At 46.4% G+C, this 18,494-nt stretch overlaps 1 protein-coding gene across 1 annotated transcript in view; it reads right to left on the reverse strand.

The window, feature by feature from the left end:
- LOC142297261 (uncharacterized) overlaps positions 1-5,613 on the reverse strand; it is a 77,358-nt gene extending 71,745 nt beyond the window's left edge. The window contains exon 1 of the mRNA XM_075341515.1: positions 5,239-5,613. The gene's annotated coding sequence lies outside the window, so the exon portion shown is untranslated. The remainder of the gene's footprint in view (positions 1-5,238) is intronic.
- Positions 5,614-18,494: the final 12,881 nt, after the last annotated feature.

Consider the following 18,494-nt stretch of genomic DNA (forward strand, 5'->3'; position numbering starts at 1 on the left):
GCTGCGGGTTTGTGACTGTGTCATCTGCATGTGAACAGCGCTCTATGCAAGCCACTTGTGTGCAGTTTTATCATCTAGCAGTCACCTCCCCTCCATTCCATGAAGGTGTGTGTGTGATCTGCTTCTCCTGCACCTGTGGTGCCTCCACTTAGTGGGGGTTTAGCTGTATCCTGCTAGAGCATCAGTTTTTGGCCAGGGCGATGTACACACTGCAGCCCAACTTGCTGTGAGTAATACTTGATTTTTGGAGGACATTATCCTCTTATTGTTGCTTTTTTTATATTTAGTGTAGGGACCTACAGACATGAGGTCCCTTGACGAGGGTGTAGGCTTACGTTTTATGGCCATAAATACCAACAAAAACCTCATATTTTTTTGTTTGTACAGGATACAGCCAGGCCCCTTTCTGTTGGGCCTTGCATTGTAGAGTGTCTGTCCGTGCATGATATACAGTGGAGTACGGCTTGGCAGCCCGCCTGATCTAATAGAAGGGCGTTACCTAATAGGCTGCGGGTTTGTGACTGTGTCATCTGCATGTGAACAGCGCTCTATGCAAGCCACTTGTGTGCAGTTTTATCATCTAGCAGTCACCTCCCCTCCATTCCATGAAGGTGTGTGTGTGATCTGCTTCTCCTGCACCTGTGGTGCCTCCACTTAGTGGGGGTTTAGCTGTATCCTGCTAGAGCATCAGTTTTTGGCCAGGGCGATGTACACACTGCAGCCCAACTTGCTGTGAGTAATACTTGATTTTTGGAGGACATTATCCTCTTATTGTTGCTTTTTTTATATTTAGTGTAGGGACCTACAGACATGAGGTCCCTTGACGAGGGTGTAGGCTTACGTTTTATGGCCATAAATACCAACAAAAACCTCATATTTTTTTGTTTGTACAGGATACAGCCAGGCCCCTTTCTGTTGGGCCTTGCATTGTAGAGTGTCTGTCCGTGCATGATATACAGTGGAGTACGGCTTGGCAGCCCGCCTGATCTAATAGAAGGGCGTTACCTAATAGGCTGCGGGTTTGTGACTGTGTCATCTGCATGTGAACAGCGCTCTATGCAAGCCACTTGTGTGCAGTTTTATCATCTAGCAGTCACCTCCCCTCCATTCCATGAAGGTGTGTGTGTGATCTGCTTCTCCTGCACCTGTGGTGCCTCCACTTAGTGGGGGTTTAGCTGTATCCTGCTAGAGCATCAGTTTTTGGCCAGGGCGATGTACACACTGCAGCCCAACTTGCTGTGAGTAATACTTGATTTTTGGAGGACATTATCCTCTTATTGTTGCTTTTTTTATATTTAGTGTAGGGACCTACAGACATGAGGTCCCTTGACGAGGGTGTAGGCTTACGTTTTATGGCCATAAATACCAACAAAAACCTCATATTTTTTTGTTTGTACAGGATACAGCCAGGCCCCTTTCTGTTGGGCCTTGCATTGTAGAGTGTCTGTCCGTGCATGATATACAGTGGAGTACGGCTTGGCAGCCCGCCTGATCTAATAGAAGGGCGTTACCTAATAGGCTGCGGGTTTGTGACTGTGTCATCTGCATGTGAACAGCGCTCTATGCAAGCCACTTGTGTGCAGTTTTATCATCTAGCAGTCACCTCCCCTCCATTCCATGAAGGTGTGTGTGTGATCTGCTTCTCCTGCACCTGTGGTGCCTCCACTTAGTGGGGGTTTAGCTGTATCCTGCTAGAGCATCAGTTTTTGGCCAGGGCGATGTACACACTGCAGCCCAACTTGCTGTGAGTAATACTTGATTTTTGGAGGACATTATCCTCTTATTGTTGCTTTTTTTATATTTAGTGTAGGGACCTACAGACATGAGGTCCCTTGACGAGGGTGTAGGCTTACGTTTTATGGCCATAAATACCAACAAAAACCTCATATTTTTTTGTTTGTACAGGATACAGCCAGGCCCCTTTCTGTTGGGCCTTGCATTGTAGAGTGTCTGTCCGTGCATGATATACAGTGGAGTACGGCTTGGCAGCCCGCCTGATCTAATAGAAGGGCGTTACCTAATAGGCTGCGGGTTTGTGACTGTGTCATCTGCATGTGAACAGCGCTCTATGCAAGCCACTTGTGTGCAGTTTTATCATCTAGCAGTCACCTCCCCTCCATTCCATGAAGGTGTGTGTGTGATCTGCTTCTCCTGCACCTGTGGTGCCTCCACTTAGTGGGGGTTTAGCTGTATCCTGCTAGAGCATCAGTTTTTGGCCAGGGCGATGTACACACTGCAGCCCAACTTGCTGTGAGTAATACTTGATTTTTGGAGGACATTATCCTCTTATTGTTGCTTTTTTTATATTTAGTGTAGGGACCTACAGACATGAGGTCCCTTGACGAGGGTGTAGGCTTACGTTTTATGGCCATAAATACCAACAAAAACCTCATATTTTTTTGTTTGTACAGGATACAGCCAGGCCCCTTTCTGTTGGGCCTTGCATTGTAGAGTGTCTGTCCGTGCATGATATACAGTGGAGTACGGCTTGGCAGCCCGCCTGATCTAATAGAAGGGCGTTACCTAATAGGCTGCGGGTTTGTGACTGTGTCATCTGCATGTGAACAGCGCTCTATGCAAGCCACTTGTGTGCAGTTTTATCATCTAGCAGTCACCTCCCCTCCATTCCATGAAGGTGTGTGTGTGATCTGCTTCTCCTGCACCTGTGGTGCCTCCACTTAGTGGGGGTTTAGCTGTATCCTGCTAGAGCATCAGTTTTTGGCCAGGGCGATGTACACACTGCAGCCCAACTTGCTGTGAGTAATACTTGATTTTTGGAGGACATTATCCTCTTATTGTTGCTTTTTTTATATTTAGTGTAGGGACCTACAGACATGAGGTCCCTTGACGAGGGTGTAGGCTTACGTTTTATGGCCATAAATACCAACAAAAACCTCATATTTTTTTGTTTGTACAGGATACAGCCAGGCCCCTTTCTGTTGGGCCTTGCATTGTAGAGTGTCTGTCCGTGCATGATATACAGTGGAGTACGGCTTGGCAGCCCGCCTGATCTAATAGAAGGGCGTTACCTAATAGGCTGCGGGTTTGTGACTGTGTCATCTGCATGTGAACAGCGCTCTATGCAAGCCACTTGTGTGCAGTTTTATCATCTAGCAGTCACCTCCCCTCCATTCCATGAAGGTGTGTGTGTGATCTGCTTCTCCTGCACCTGTGGTGCCTCCACTTAGTGGGGGTTTAGCTGTATCCTGCTAGAGCATCAGTTTTTGGCCAGGGCGATGTACACACTGCAGCCCAACTTGCTGTGAGTAATACTTGATTTTTGGAGGACATTATCCTCTTATTGTTGCTTTTTTAATACCACCCCCATCATCACCACACACACCCCGGCACTACCGCACCCATCATCACCGCACACACCGGCACTATCTCAGTGACGTCCCCGCTGACAGCGCGATTCACTTCAGTTGCTGCGTGGAGCTCATAGGAGCGGAGGTGTTCTACTGCCGCTCCTATCAACTTCCGATGTAGCAGAGCTGAAAGCGTCGTGGGACCTCATGTGGATTACGCCGGACCTGGAGGGGTATTTGGGGGTTAATAAAGTGGGGAAAGAGGGTGTTTTTTTGTCTTTTATTTCAAATAAAGGATTTTTTCGTTGTTTGTGTTTATTTACTTTCACTACAGAGTAATCATGGGGGGTGTCTCATAGACGCCTGCCATGATTAACCTAGGACTAAGTGGCAGCTATTGGCTGCCATTAACTCCTTATTACCCCGATTGCCACCGCACCAGGGCAATTCGGGATGAGCCGGATAGAGTCCTGGGACTGTCAAATCTAATGGATGCTGCAATTCCGGGCGGTTGCTGGCTGATATTTTTAGGCTGGGAGGGGCTCCCCATAACGTGTGGCTCTCGATCCTGAGAATACCAGCCTTGTGGCTTTATCTTGGCTAGTATCAAAATTGGGGGGACCGCACGCCATTTTTTTAAAATTATCTATTGTACTGCACGATATAGACTCGCCCACCGGCGGCTGTGATTGGTTGCAGTGAGACAGCTGTCACTCAGCGTGGGGGCGCGTCTGACTACAACCAATCATAGGCGCCGGTGGGCGGGGGAAGCAGGAAATACAAGATGGAATAATGAGCGGCCAGCATTTTCAAAAGCAGGAGAAGCCACCGGAGCTTTGTGACATCTGTGCAGCGCCGTGCTGGTGATCGGTGAGTATGAGAAAGGGGGTGAGAGTGAGAAACCGACCGACAGAGAGAGATAGAGACCGAGAGAGAGACACCGACTGACCGAGAGAGACAGACAGACAGAGAGAGAGCGACCGACTGCAAAAATGCTGCAAGACAACGATCCGTTTTTTTTTTTTACAGTTGTACCGGGGGCAGCCTATTGTGAATGATCAGCTGATCGTTCACAAAAGCCGTCCGATTACCTGATTGCTCTCAAAAGCCGGGCGATCAGCTGATCGTTCTCAAAAGCTGGCCGATCAGCTGATCGTTCACAAAAGCCGGCCGATCACCTGATCGCTCTCAAAAGCCGGCCACCGGGCGATCAGCTGATCATTTTCAAAAGCCGACCGATCAGCTGATGGCTCTCAAATGCCGGGCGATCAGCTGATCGTTCTCAAAAGCTGGCCGATCAGCTGATCGCTCTCAAATGCCGGCCACCGGGCATTCAGCTGATCGCTCTCAAAAGGCGGCCGCTGGGTAATCAGCTGATCACTCTCAAAAGCCGGGCGATTAGCTGATTGCACTTAAAAGCCGGGCGATCAGCTGATCGTTCGGCTGCCAAGAGAGAGAGAAATATTGATTTCAATTATTAAACATTAGAGCTGAGCATGGGCAGTGGAAAAAAACGGGATTCCGCCGCTCAAAAAAACGCTACATGCTGCGTTCCTGCCTCCCGACGGTTAGTTGTTCCACGACTAATCCGTCACGCGGCGGATGCAACACAGACACATTAGTCGCAATGCGTCCATACAAGTCTATAGGAAACAGTGCAAGCCGTTAATGGATTGCACTGTTTTCCAAAGCGGCGGATTGTGACTAACGCAAGTGTAAAAGTACCCTTACTGACACTCAAGGGACCAGTTTGAGGTGGTCTCCTGAATGCCTGCATTGCTTAACTTAGCATAATTAGTTTCAATAATACATTCCAGGGGGGGCGGGGCGATGTAGCCAACCAGAGAGGACGCATGGGAAGAGAGCTCCTATAATCCTGATCTTATCCTGGCCATTTACACCCGGTTACCTGACCCATTTACTCACTGACCTGCTGCTGTGACAGGAGACACCATCTGGACGCTGCAGATTCCCACTGGAGCTATTCTCTGACTCCTGCACGGCATTGCTGGATCTCCTGAAGCTGGAGAGTGTGGAGCAGCAGCCATCTTCCCTACAGCATGCATTTCCACAGTCAGCAGCAGAGCATGACTCCGGAGAGCAGTGAGGAGTGACAGATTTATGGCCAGAGGTGAAGACCCGGGAGTGGTGAGCACAGGGAAGTTAATTCTCCCTTAGCTGTGTAACTGGCAGTCAGTGTGCAGCACATTAGGGGGGCCGGCTGCAGTGTGGAAGACTTTAACCCATAGAGTGCTGGAGGGTCTGGAGTGTGTGCCTTGAAAAACGGGCCCTGCAGATTTTTCCTGACACATTAAAACAAATAAGTGACACATATTGAAGTCCCCACGCTGCACAGGCCTGCATCATCCTGATAAATACACCCTGAGTGCTGTGCTGCCCTGGGACTCCCTTCATTCTTATTATCCACCATATAAGTGGCTGTTTTCCGGCTCTCTGGACGTGGTGAGGAAGTGGAGACAGACATATTACTAAATATACATTATAAAGGCACAGATTCAGACGCACGGGGGCACGATAAGAGAAGGGTGCAGAATCAGCAAATCCCCAATGTATCAATATGAGTCCCCCTAAACAAAGTGGAGCTATTGACAAACTTAAGGAGTTCGCAAGGGGTGGTCAGGCAGATGCCCCTAAAGCCAAGAGAAATGCCACCCCAAAAGGTCAGGCACTATTGGATGACGGGTCAGAGGATAAAGATGATTTAACCCTGAGGCAGGTGTATGAACAGCTTCTACAAGCAATTTCTACAAGCAACAGCTCCCTCACAGGGAAAATTGAGCAGGTACATTCAGAGGTGGGCCTCCTGCGTCAGGACATGCAATCCTTGAGGGCCCGAACAGCGGAAGTCGAGACGCGAGTGTCTGAACTTGAGGATCAAACTGTAACACTCAAAACAAAAATGACCACAATGGCCGGATCGGCAAATGCATGGCGCCAGAAAGCAGACGATCTGGAGAACCGCATGCGTCGAAACAATATACGAATCATAGGACTGCCAGAGCGCTCGGAAGGTCAGCATCCGGAACAATTCCTGGAGGAGTGGCTGAAATGTAATCTCGGAGATGAGTTCTCCTCGACATTTGCGGTGGAGAGGGCGCACAGAGTTCCAACAAGGCCTCCTATTCCAGGCGCGCCACCACGTCCCTTTTTAGCAAAGATGCTCAACTACAGAGATAGAGACACAGCACTCCGTCTGGCCCGACAGAAGAGCCCACTCAAGTTCAATAATGCTGCCCTCTCGATCTTTCCGGACTTTTCGGTGGACCTCCAGAAACAGAGGGCCCACTTCATGGAGGTGAAGAAGAAATTAAGGGAGCGGAACATCATCTACTCTATGCTGTACCCTGCCCGGCTCTGCATAGTGCATGAAGGGTCGCCTCTGTTTTTTACTACACCTGCTGAGGCTGAGGACTGGCTACAGGTACACCCGAAACCTAAGGGGCAGAAGCCATGAGATTACTTTCCTAAGTGACATTTTCTGTGCCCCCTGGCGACCCTCTTCTTCCATGGTTGCTTGAAGCCCCCTTTGGAGACAGATGGGACTTCCCCGTGCCTCGAATGATGGAGGAATTGGCCAGGAATTGGTTCTTGTGAAATGGGAGCCCTATCTTGTGCACCCTTATACCACCTATACCAGGACACTGTATTCAGTGGTGGTATCCCCATTGATGTTTGAAATGTTTTACAGGACTTATCGGAAAGGTCCTGAAGTTCGATATTGGTTCTATATGTTTACAGCTGCAATTGCATTAACTTTATTTCTTTGCAGGGACAGGCTTATTACTGTTGGAGGGTTAACCACACTTAATTGCAGGGCAGAAAGCGTATTATACCTGGGATCCTGGTTCTATAAAAAGATCTATGTGATATGGGGTCAGAGCTAATATTTATGACCTGGAATGTCAGAGGCCTTAAATCGCCCAAAAAACGTATTAAGGTATTCTCCCAAATTAAGCAAGTCAAGGCCCAACTGGTGGTACTGGTAGAGACTCACCTCACACGGGACACAGCCAGAATAGTAAACAAACCGTGGGTACAATGGTCGGCACATGCGTTCCACACCAGCTACTCCAGGGGTGTCTCTCTATTGGTCCATAGACATATCCGTTGGGAAGTGAAGGTGGTGAGGCGTGACCCGGAGGGGCGATTTGTGTTTATATATGCGTCTATAAACTCTAGAGATTATGTGCTATTATGTATTTACAACCCCCCGCCAGCTCGCATCTCCATTCTTAAACAAGCAATGAGCTTTGCCCTCAATTATCCAGATGCGTATGTGTTATGTATGGGGGATTTTAATCTTGTGATGAATGAGGAGCAGGACAGGTTTCGGATGGATGGAGGGGGACAACATTCGGCCACACACTTGACTGATTTGCACCAATGCGCGGAGGGAGGTGGGTGGATTGACCTTTGGCGACTCCGGCATCCTAACACCCGAGAATATACATGCCATTCTTCTACTAGACGCACGCTGTCCCGACTAGATTATATTTTTGGGTCGAGCAATATCGCAACCTGGGTGGATGATGTGGTACACTGGGTCAGGGGCATATCAGATCACAGCCCAGTGATTCTTACTATGAAGACTAACCAAGGTGTTGGTAAACCCTTTTGGAGGTTAAACCCCTTTTGGCTGAAACTAATAGATCAAAGTGATAGAACTCTGTCCCAAATAGAGGATTTCCTGGAAGCACACCCTAAACCATGGAATATTAACTTGGTGTGGGACACTCTTAAAGCCTACCTTAGAGGGTGTTTGTCTTCAACCATAACATATCTTAAAAGAGTGACTAAAACTGAGGATGATATAGTAGAGGGGAGACTTAGGGACTTAGAGGCAATATATATATCGGCCCCAACCGATGGAAATAGAGCGGCCTGGATGCAATCATATAGGTTATATATGCAGCACTCTGAGACCAAGTCCAAACGCAAATTGTTCTTTACCCGACAATCATATTTTGAGCTTGGAAATCAATCCAGTAAATTATTGGCATATTTGGTTAGGCAACACAACACTTCAAATACAATATTGGGTATACGGAGGATGGATGGCTCAATAGCTACATCCCCTGAGGATATTTTAGAGTGCTTTTGTGAATACTATAAAACCCTATACACATCTAGAAATCCTCATGGAGTTCAAAGTTGTGTGACATATTTGTCGGATTTGGAGTTTCCCACTTTGAGTGAATCACAACGGGGGTCTCTGGAGACGGACATCACACTGGATGAAGTGATTACTGCCATCTCGGATATGGCTAAGGGGAAATCTCCGAGTCCAGATGGCCTTCCCATAGAATTCTATAGTAAATATTGTGACGTATTGGCCCCGATTCTTTTAGAGGTTTTCTCACAATTTTCAGCCGGCGACTCTCTACCTGCCTCCTTGTACGAAGCACATATAGTTGTGCTGAGGAAGGAGGGTAAAGACCCACTAGACTGCGGTTCATACCGTCCTATATCCCTAGTGAATGTGGATTACAAGATCTTTACCAAAATACTGGCGTCCAGGCCTAATTCAGTCATATTGAGTATAGTTCACCCAGATCAAACCGGATTTATGCCTGGGAAAAACACCTCTATAAATATAAGACGGGTCCAGTCCATAGTGCAATATAGCACACTGGTCCAAGAGAACGAGTGGGCCTTGGCCTCGCTGGACGCGGCCAAGGCATTTGACTCGGTAGAATGGCCATTTTTATTTGCCTGCCTCCAGAGATTCGCTTTTGGGCCTAAATTCAGTAACTGGATTCATATGTTGTATAGGTCCCCGACAGCCAGGATACTAGTCAATGGTGCTATGTCTACACCCTTCGCATTGAATCGGGGCACAAGACAGGGATGCCCTCTGTCTCCAGCATTGTTTGCACTAGTTATTGAAGCTTTGGCAATTAGAATCCGCTCTCATCCACAGATCACTGGAATCACTATAGCCGACCGAACAGATCAAATAGGATTGTATGCGGATGACATGGTTGTCTTCTTAGATCGAGTGCAAGAGACTCTACCGGTGGTTATAGATACTATAGATACATTTGGGGAGTTTTCGGGACTACGCATCAACTGGGATAAGTCGGCTTTGATGCCATTAATGCATGAGTCTGGAATTTCAATGGAGGGTAGGTCACCTTTGCAAGTGGTAACTAGCTTTCAATACCTGGGAATACACATACAGAAAGACCATACACTAGACCTGCAGACGAGTATAACACCACTTCTGGAGCACGTTAAACTTAAATATAACTTGTGGAGCAAGCTACCCCTGTCAGTGGTTGGCAGAATAAATTTAATCAAAATGATTTTACTTCCAAAGCTTAGTTATACACTACAACATAGTGCAGTATCAGTACCCAAATCCTTCTTCTCAATGTTGAACTCTCTTACTACTTCTTTCATATGGGGGAAATCCAGACCCAAACTTCGGTTATCCATTTTACAGAGATCCAAAAGACTGGGAGGGATGGCTTTACCGGAGTTCTTCCTCTACTACCTCGCGGGACAGCTTAGGGCACTAGAGACTTGGATGCCTGGATGTCAGCTGCCAAACTCTGAGAGTCACTTGGCACACGCGGCTGGGACTGATTGTTTAGTGTGTTTTCTCGAATCAGAAGGACTGAGAACACCACGGCAATTACCCCTCCTCAGGTTGGTAAGATTAGTCTGGCAACAAGCCAAGAGGGTGGTACACTTCGAAGGGGTGGTGGCGGAACTCCCATTATGGGGGAATAGCTACTTCCATACTCTGAGAGATCACCACTCGGCGCAATTCTGGGCCACTCACAGCGTCAGTGCATTAGGTGATCTTTTTGTCCCGGGAACCACAACCTTCAAGTCCTTTGAACAAGTCCAGATTGAATATAATGTTCCAAGATCACAGTTTTTTAGATACCTGCAGATTCGCACAGCGATTCAATCCCACATACAGAAAATTGGAGTGAGGAAATTGATATCATCACTTCCTATGATAGGTATTCTAAAATCACAAGGACCTCGAGGCCTCATCTCAGCTATATATACTTACCTGTTGTCGGTGGGGGTGGAGTCGGACCCCTTGCCAGCCCAGGATAGATGGAAATCTCTAATTCCCTCTCTACAGGGAGAGGAATGGGAAGAGATATTGGAATCTCCGACTGCGGTATCCCCTTCGGTTAATAATAAGTTGATTCAATGCTACATTGTCCACCAGGCATACCTTACTCCAACTCGATTATTTAGTATGGGCCGTTCTCGTACATCGGAGTGCCCAAGGTGTCATCTCTCAGGGGCAAATTTCATACATATGATCTGGAGCTGTCCCAATATATCTTCGTACTGGCGGGGAGTGACATCTCTGCTGACATCGATTGTGTTGATTCCTGTTTTGTGTGACCCTTTGATATGCCTGTTTGGGGTGGTGGAGGAAGAGTCCTGGGATCATTACATGACAATATTCCTCAGAGAGGCATTGTTTCTGGCTAGGAAATTAATAGCTCTGAGGTGGATGGGAGATTCGAATCCAACTGTGCGGTCCTGGATTAAACTAGTCAATGCAACCATAGTCTATGAGCGGGTGGTATATTATAATAGGGGGTGCCCGGGAAAATTTAACAAAATCTGGGGTTTGTGGAATTCTTCTCCAGACACACTTGCGGAGGTTTGAGGGAGATTATGCGGATAATGGTGGTTCCCGTTAGATGTTGGGATATGAAACACTGTCCAATGGTATATTGAGGTATAATAATGCAATGTGGCTGTTGTTGTTCTTTCTTTCTTCCTTTTTCTATTCCTCTTTCTATCTTGTTTTCAAAATATGGTCATGCTGATAGAGCTGTTCTTATGCTCAATATAAAATTAGATATATATGCAAATGATAAGTAGTATGGATAATAACATTGTTCTATCTTAACTGCTAAAGATATTATGGACTTTATATGACTGTTTATTGTTATATTTAAATATTACTATCTATATACTGAGCTATCTTTATATGGCAAATGTCAGTTGTACCATGTTTGAAATTGTTAATAAAACGAAGTTAAAAAAAAATAAAAAATAATACATTCCAGAAGGTGCATCCTAGTATACATGATAGCATTTAAGCAATGGTTATATAAAGATAGATTATCTTATTATATGGACAATTGATTCATAGCCTGGGCCTTCAGAGTCCCCCCTTAATAAGATTATCTGTCTACCTTTATCTTAAATCGAGGGATCTCCCAGGGAAACTTTACGTTTCACGCTACAATATATAGATACATGCTAGTCACGCTCTCGGGCCTTTCCCAATGTCTTCACCTCAGTTCCCACAGAGCGGTTCATGTATACCCTAGTACCCTCTTACAGCAGTCTTCTCAGCATAGGCTTGGGGCGTGGATTTTTGACAGTCACCATAGAACCAGCCTGTGTCTGTGCTACAGATGTATACAGGACTAAGGGGAAGGTGGCCATTGCTATTGCCTCATTCGTCCCTTGTGACAATTGAAATCCACATGACAGGGCGGGATTCAGCCTACCGGGCCCCCAGCGGGCACCACCACCGAGTCACTATCGAGTACCTTTAACTCCGATGAGGACACAAGGCCTGTCACCCCCTCCTCTCCAAGAACAACCTTGTGGTCAGTGAATACACAGTATGTAACACTTACCGGGGTTGTGGGATGATCAGTCCGGTTGGAGCGGAGGGAGGTCCTGGTCCGAGTAATCCGGGTATCGGGGTGTCCAGGTTTTCAGGGTGCTCCTTATGGGGGCCCCAAGATTTGGGCACCAAGCTGTTGGGGTAGACCTCCGGGTCTCGGAGGATTCCAAATCAGATCTGCACAGATGTATATGAATTAGGAAAAATGACCACACAGAGACGTATCTCTATCTGGGAGAAGCACAGTGCTCTTCTAAGCCGTGTACTGTAAAAAAAAACAACACAGTTATATAGTTCAATCAGTACATCCGTATTGCTATTGAACAATTATCTAACTTGGTTTTACTTATTTCCTTATTTGGCTAGAGTCTCCTACAAGACTATACTGTCCTTGATAAGGCACCTGGAGATAAGCAAAAGTCTATGCATGTAAGTCAGCAGCTTGTTACTGACACTCAAGGGACCAGTTTGAGGTGGTCTCTTGAATGTCTGCATTGTTCAACTTAGCATAATTAGTTTCAATAATACATTCCATAAGATGCATCCTAGTATACATGATAGCATTTAAGCAATGGTTATACAAACACAGATTATCTTATTATATGTACAATTGATTCATAGCCTGGGCCTTCACACCCCCTGCTTGTTTATGATTGTTCGGGTTTTTATTATCCTTCGTCAGGGGAGAGAGGAAAAAGTTAGTCTTAGGCACTGAGATAGTGTGTCTATTACCCATCTGGATGATGGGAGTTGAGCGCAATGCTGATTGAAGAGTTTCAATCTTCCTCCCTCCCACCTGTTGCCTGGCGTCATTGCTGATATCTGGGATTCCCCCTAAAGTGAGCCTTATTGAATAGGAACCCTTTGTTATCCTTGCCCATCCAGGCACACCCCTCCATTGATCTGTCTTTTGTTCGGCCCCCTCTATGTCCTCTCCTCCCTGAGCCACGAAAGGACCTCCTAAATCGTTGGTAGGGAGAAGCCCTTTTTTGTCTGCAGGTTTTTCAAGATCTCATCCAACGCAGGCCCGAACAGAAACTCCCTGACAAGGGAAAGAGCAGAGCTTTACTTTAGACTAAAAGTCCGCTGCCCAGTTTTTTAACCATAGAGCCCTGCGGCTGGAGTTGGACAAGGCGCATGCACGAGTGACTAACCTTACACTCTCCACCGAGGCATCCAGTAGAAACGCTGTTGCTTTCTGAATCATGAGTAGTGCCTCTAGTGGCTGTTCTTTAGGGCATTTATTTTTTATGGGAGAACATAACTCATTGAGCCAGGTGATTATAGCTCGAGCAGTGCATGTCACTGCTATGCTGGATTTGAAGGACCACGCTGCCACTTCCCATGTTCCCTAAAGGAACGGGTCATTCTTTTTATCCAATGGGTCTTTTAGGCTGCTTTCACACATCCGGATTTAGTAGTGCGGCTAAATCCGGCTCTAAAACCTATGCGGCGAAAAAAACGCATCCTTTGCATAAGTTTTTACATGCGGCCCGTCCAGTTTTTGCCGGTTGCAGCACGCTATTGAGCATGCGCAGTGCAAAAAACTGCATGAGGCGGCCGGATGCGGTTTTTGCCGCATCCGGCATCCATAGGCATGCATTAGAAAAAGCGCCGCATCCGGCAAAAAAACCGACCGAACGCAAGGCCATGCGGCACAATCCGGCACTAATGAAAGTGTATGCGGAAAAAATGCAACTAGCGGCAAAAAAAAAAAAACGGTTGCGTTTTTTCTGCAAAGAGCCGGATTGTGCCGCACAGCAAAAACCGGATGTGTGAAAGCAGCCTTAGGGATCCCAAGTCCTTGAAGTGGAGGGCCACACCTCTGGATACTTTGGCTAAAGCTGCATCAATCTTAGGGGGGGATGTTTCCCAGGTGTTACATAGATCCTCGCTGAAGGGATATTTCCTTTTTAAAGTGGGGGATGGTAATTTTTTTTTTTAACAGGTTTTTTCCCACTCCATTTTAATCAGTGCCAGTAAGTTCTCATGTTCTGGAAACACTTTCTGTTTCTGCTCCTCCAAGTTCCCGAACATGGCATCCTGTATAAATCTAGGCTCTTTAGGGGACTCAACCCTTATGGTTAGCTTGAATACGTTCAGGAGTCTGTTGGTATCCTCTGCCAAAAGCCTGACTACTTTCAGGAGATTGTTGGTATCCTCTGCCGAAAAAAATGAGCGGCCGTATTCCTCATCTGAGGAGCCTGACTCTGACCTCTCTGAGTGTAATACTTGTCCTGATTCGTCCTCAGAGTGAACATCTGAAGGCAGTTGTTTGCTTCGGGGATGGGCCTTAATTTGGTTACTTTCTTTTCTGTCGCCCTAACCCTGTCTTTGATCAGTTTTTCTCTCTTGAAAGATAGAGGGGGATTCCTCTGCCACCATCTTCTCAATACAAGACCGGCATAGCTTTTTATCATACTCCGTCTAACTTTCTTTTGCACAAAGCAAATTCTTTATGCTTTGTTTTAGTTGTTTTCCTAGCTTAAATAAAATACAATAATAAGGCCATGAGTATGGCAATACAGAGTAGGCACTCACCCATCATTTATCCTGGCACTACCACGGTAGGAGAGGGTTTCGGGTCGGCGTGCAGGTCCACAGGTGACTGGGCGCCACTGGTTGTGTCCTTTTAAGTATATTGTGCACTACATGCAGCTCCTTTGACTACATCCACCCGGAAGTATCAGGATACCGCACCCCTGGCCTGTGACATCATATTCGCCGGAAATGACCCAGGGGACGAGTGCCGGTGCATGCTGTAGATACATCCCCTTCCGGCCCAGCCTCCAGGATGGAGGCAGCTGCTACAAGGAGATGCAGACACCGCATCTATCCCCTCTTATGCGTGACCAAGAGAGATCCAGATAGGTCTGGAGAACTTTCCTTAGGAAGCACAATGCGTAGGTATCCACTCCTAGGAACAGGAAACACATTGGGGCTATGGAGAGATGCCACCCCTTCTTTTTTTTTTTTTTAAATCTCTTATTTATCACTTTTCTCAGCTGTATGATGAAGAGTTGCCATTTATATTTTTACGATGTTCATTTCTCAGGTAAGCAGAGTCCCCAGCAGCAATCACAGGTACACAGCACCTTCTCCCCACGACTACCAGGATGTACCAGTACGTCCTTGGTAGGTAAGAACCCGACAAATAGGTTGTACCGGCCAGGTCATAAGGGTTTAATGAAATTTCTTTTTTACGTTTAGTTTGTTTTACTTTGCCTCTATATGTAACTTCAACTTTTATCCCATTGGTGATCTAATACATTGACAAGACTTCCACTATACCCCACCTGTAGTATGACCTTGCAAATCACCGTACCTGGCAAACTCCAGACATTCCCTATCCAAATGCTATGATAACCATCACTTTCCCATAATCATGTCTGTTTGGGTTAAGAGAAAGCTCTTTCCAACCTCCAAATACCACAATTACAATTGATCAGACCACCTAGGAGACAAACTGCTAGGGATGGCGCTGGGATCAATCAGGGCTTTTAATGCAAGAGCTGTCCGTTAAACCAAACTCCCATCAGTGCTTCTGCTGCTGCTGCTGCTATACCAGCATAATCACCATTAACTACATCAACTTGTTAAAACCCCTCCCAGTCATGACACCTTTCTGACAAAGGCTTTAAAATTTAGGAATCCTTTGGGTAAAATTTCCCACTGCAGAAAATTGTCACATATCCCATTCTGGTAAACACACAGTTTTTACAAAAAAATTCTGCACCAAAACCAGCAGCCTAGAAATTAAGAGAAAAAAAAACAAAAACAACTGACTAGTATCTCTAAGGCTACATGCCCACGCTGCAGAATTTGCTGCTTTTTTTGCAGACATTCCACAGATTTTTTTTAAAAAAAAAAATCCACAGTACAGTCAGTCCCCCAGCCATTTCAATGGCATTTCGGCACTAATGTGCCCATGCTGCGTTTTTTCTCGCAGAAATAATGCGGCTTTAAATCCCTGCAGAAAAATCTGCAGCATGTCAATTATTCCTGCAGATTTTTCCGCACAATCCCATACTTAACTGCCTTGATAGAATACACCGGGAGGAGCGCAGTGGAGCTAGGAGCAGGAGGTGGGCAGGGCCTGCACAAGCTCCAGTCATGTGCCAGCCAGAGCTAGTTCATGCCCACCCACCTTCTCCTGCAAAGTGCAGACAGACATAGCCAGAGAGTAAAGTACTGCGAGATGGAAGTATGAACTCTCCAATCACTCCAGCACTTGTTCTGCATTGAGGATGCAGTGCCCAAGCTATGGTACTGTATCCTCAATGCAGAATGACCACAGCATATCCGCAGGACATTCTGCAATACCACCGCAGCATGGAAACAAAGTTGTGCTGCAGATTTCTGGGAGCTCCTGCGGAATCTCATGTGGCTACAGCCGTAGGACACTTTCCCCGTGGGCACATAGCCTAAGTGTGAACAGGTGCAAACTGTTAGATTACACAAAAGTAGGAATTTACCCATGCATAAAAAATGTATTCTACAATGTTTAACACAATGGGCCAAATTTATTAAGACCATGAAAGTTCACAGCAGTCTTGATGGGGGTGCAAGTTAGATGCCCCCTATTCATGAAAGCTGCACCACTCCATGCACCTGGAGCAACTGACAAGTAGCATGCTACGCCAGAAACCAAATTAATGATTATCTGATGTGTTCCATAATACAAAACTCATTCCAGGTCAGGTACTGGAGTGAGACTTGGATTATGGAACTCAACAGCTAATCATGAATTAGAAGAGTGTGGTGTCCCACCCCAGCTCTGCCCAAACTGGCATGAAAACACTAAAGCTCAGAATTTAGTCCCAAGACACACGGCATGACAATCGGTGCGAGTGGCGTGCGATAAAAATCGCATTCCACTCAGACCAAGATTAGCCTGTGTTAGCACTCATGAGCTATTATTTTCTCAGCCCTAATTAGGGCAAGAAAACAATCGCAGCATGCCGCGATTGTTATGCAATCATTGTTTCTCTCGCACCCATTCAAGTGTTGGGGAAGAGAGAGGGGGGGGGGGGAAATGGCAATAGGCAGCTACGGAGGAGAGCGGGAAATAAATCCCTCCCCTCAGTGCTGGCCTGCTCCCCGCAGCTGAGGTCCGCTTGCACAATCTGACTTTAGTTGCAGGGACACTTGCATGACACTCAGCTCTGCTGCCAGCGTGAGCCCAGTGTCATGCGAGGGGATCGCAGTAATCCCTGTGTAGCCCCAAGCCTTAAGTGGGCTTTACACGCTACAACATATCTAACGATGTGTCAGCGGGGTCACGTAAGTGACGCACATCCGGCATAGTTAGTGGTGTTTTAGCATGTGACAGCTACGTGCGATTGAACGTAAAACCGTTCATCGCATACACGTTTAATTGCACGTCGGGTTGTTCAATATTCCCGAGGCAGCACACATTGCAGGACACCTCGGGAACGATGAACAGATCTTACCTGCGTCCCGCGGCTCCCGCCGGCTATGCGGAAGGAAGGTGGGATGTTTAGGTCCCGCTCATCTCCGCTTCAATTGGCCGGCCGCATTGTGACGTCGCTGTGACGCCAAACGTCCCTCCCACTCCAGGAAGTGGACGTTCGCTGCCCACATAGAGATCGTATGTGACGGCAATTAATAGTTTGTGCGACACGGTCGACAAATTTAACGTGACGCACATACGATGGGGGCGTGTCACATCGCATACGATATCGTATGCTTAATTGTAAGGTGTAAAGCAGGCTTTAAGCGCAACTAAGTTGCACTTAACTTTTACAGCATGTTAAAAGCTTTTGTGCAAAAATTCAGTGGTGAAATCTTTGATGAATTCAACCCAATGTGCAAATCTAAACTCTCCAGGCTGCACCTTATTAAAGTGGTATTACTATGACCATTTAAAGCTTTTTTTTCTAGTCTTTGCCCTCTATGTGTAGCATGTAGCTCAGTCTTGTGGATATCCTTTAGTCACACGATTCCCTAGTGAAGAGGCGTTAGAACTGCAGGTGAACGAAATACACTATGGAACCAGAACATAAAATGTAGGCACGTAGCCTGTGATAGGTATGGAATTTGATTAGTTTTTTTGGCCATGACTGGACAGCCGCTTTATTTACAATAGCCTCTGCATCCATAGAACACAGGCAAAACAAAGTGAGCAATTGCATTTAAGAAGTGCACCACCATAACTTTTAAAGTAGCCCAATGTGTGAGTATCTTATAACTGGATCACTTAGGAGTATTCTCATCTCAGACAGCGCAGCACAATGAGCATTAAAAAAAAATGATTTGTGGGATCATCAATTATATGAATTAGCAACTGCACTACTGTTCTAGACACTACTGTTAAAATAGAGGTAGCAGTTGGCCAATTTGTGCACCACCCATTTATCTGATTGTAAGAGAACCTACACTATTAAACTTGCCTCTTCAGGGTTGAGGCCTACAAATTTTAAAGTCAGACAGCATTCAGCTGTGATTAAAAAACAACTTAAAGCTGGTTTTACACTGCTGTGTTTCACTGTACAAGTAGACTGAAAAACTCAGGTGTGTCA

Source organism: Anomaloglossus baeobatrachus, chromosome 3 (genome assembly GCF_048569485.1).
Source record: "Anomaloglossus baeobatrachus isolate aAnoBae1 chromosome 3, aAnoBae1.hap1, whole genome shotgun sequence".
In the NCBI taxonomy this organism is placed as follows: Eukaryota; Metazoa; Chordata; class Amphibia; order Anura; family Aromobatidae; genus Anomaloglossus; species Anomaloglossus baeobatrachus.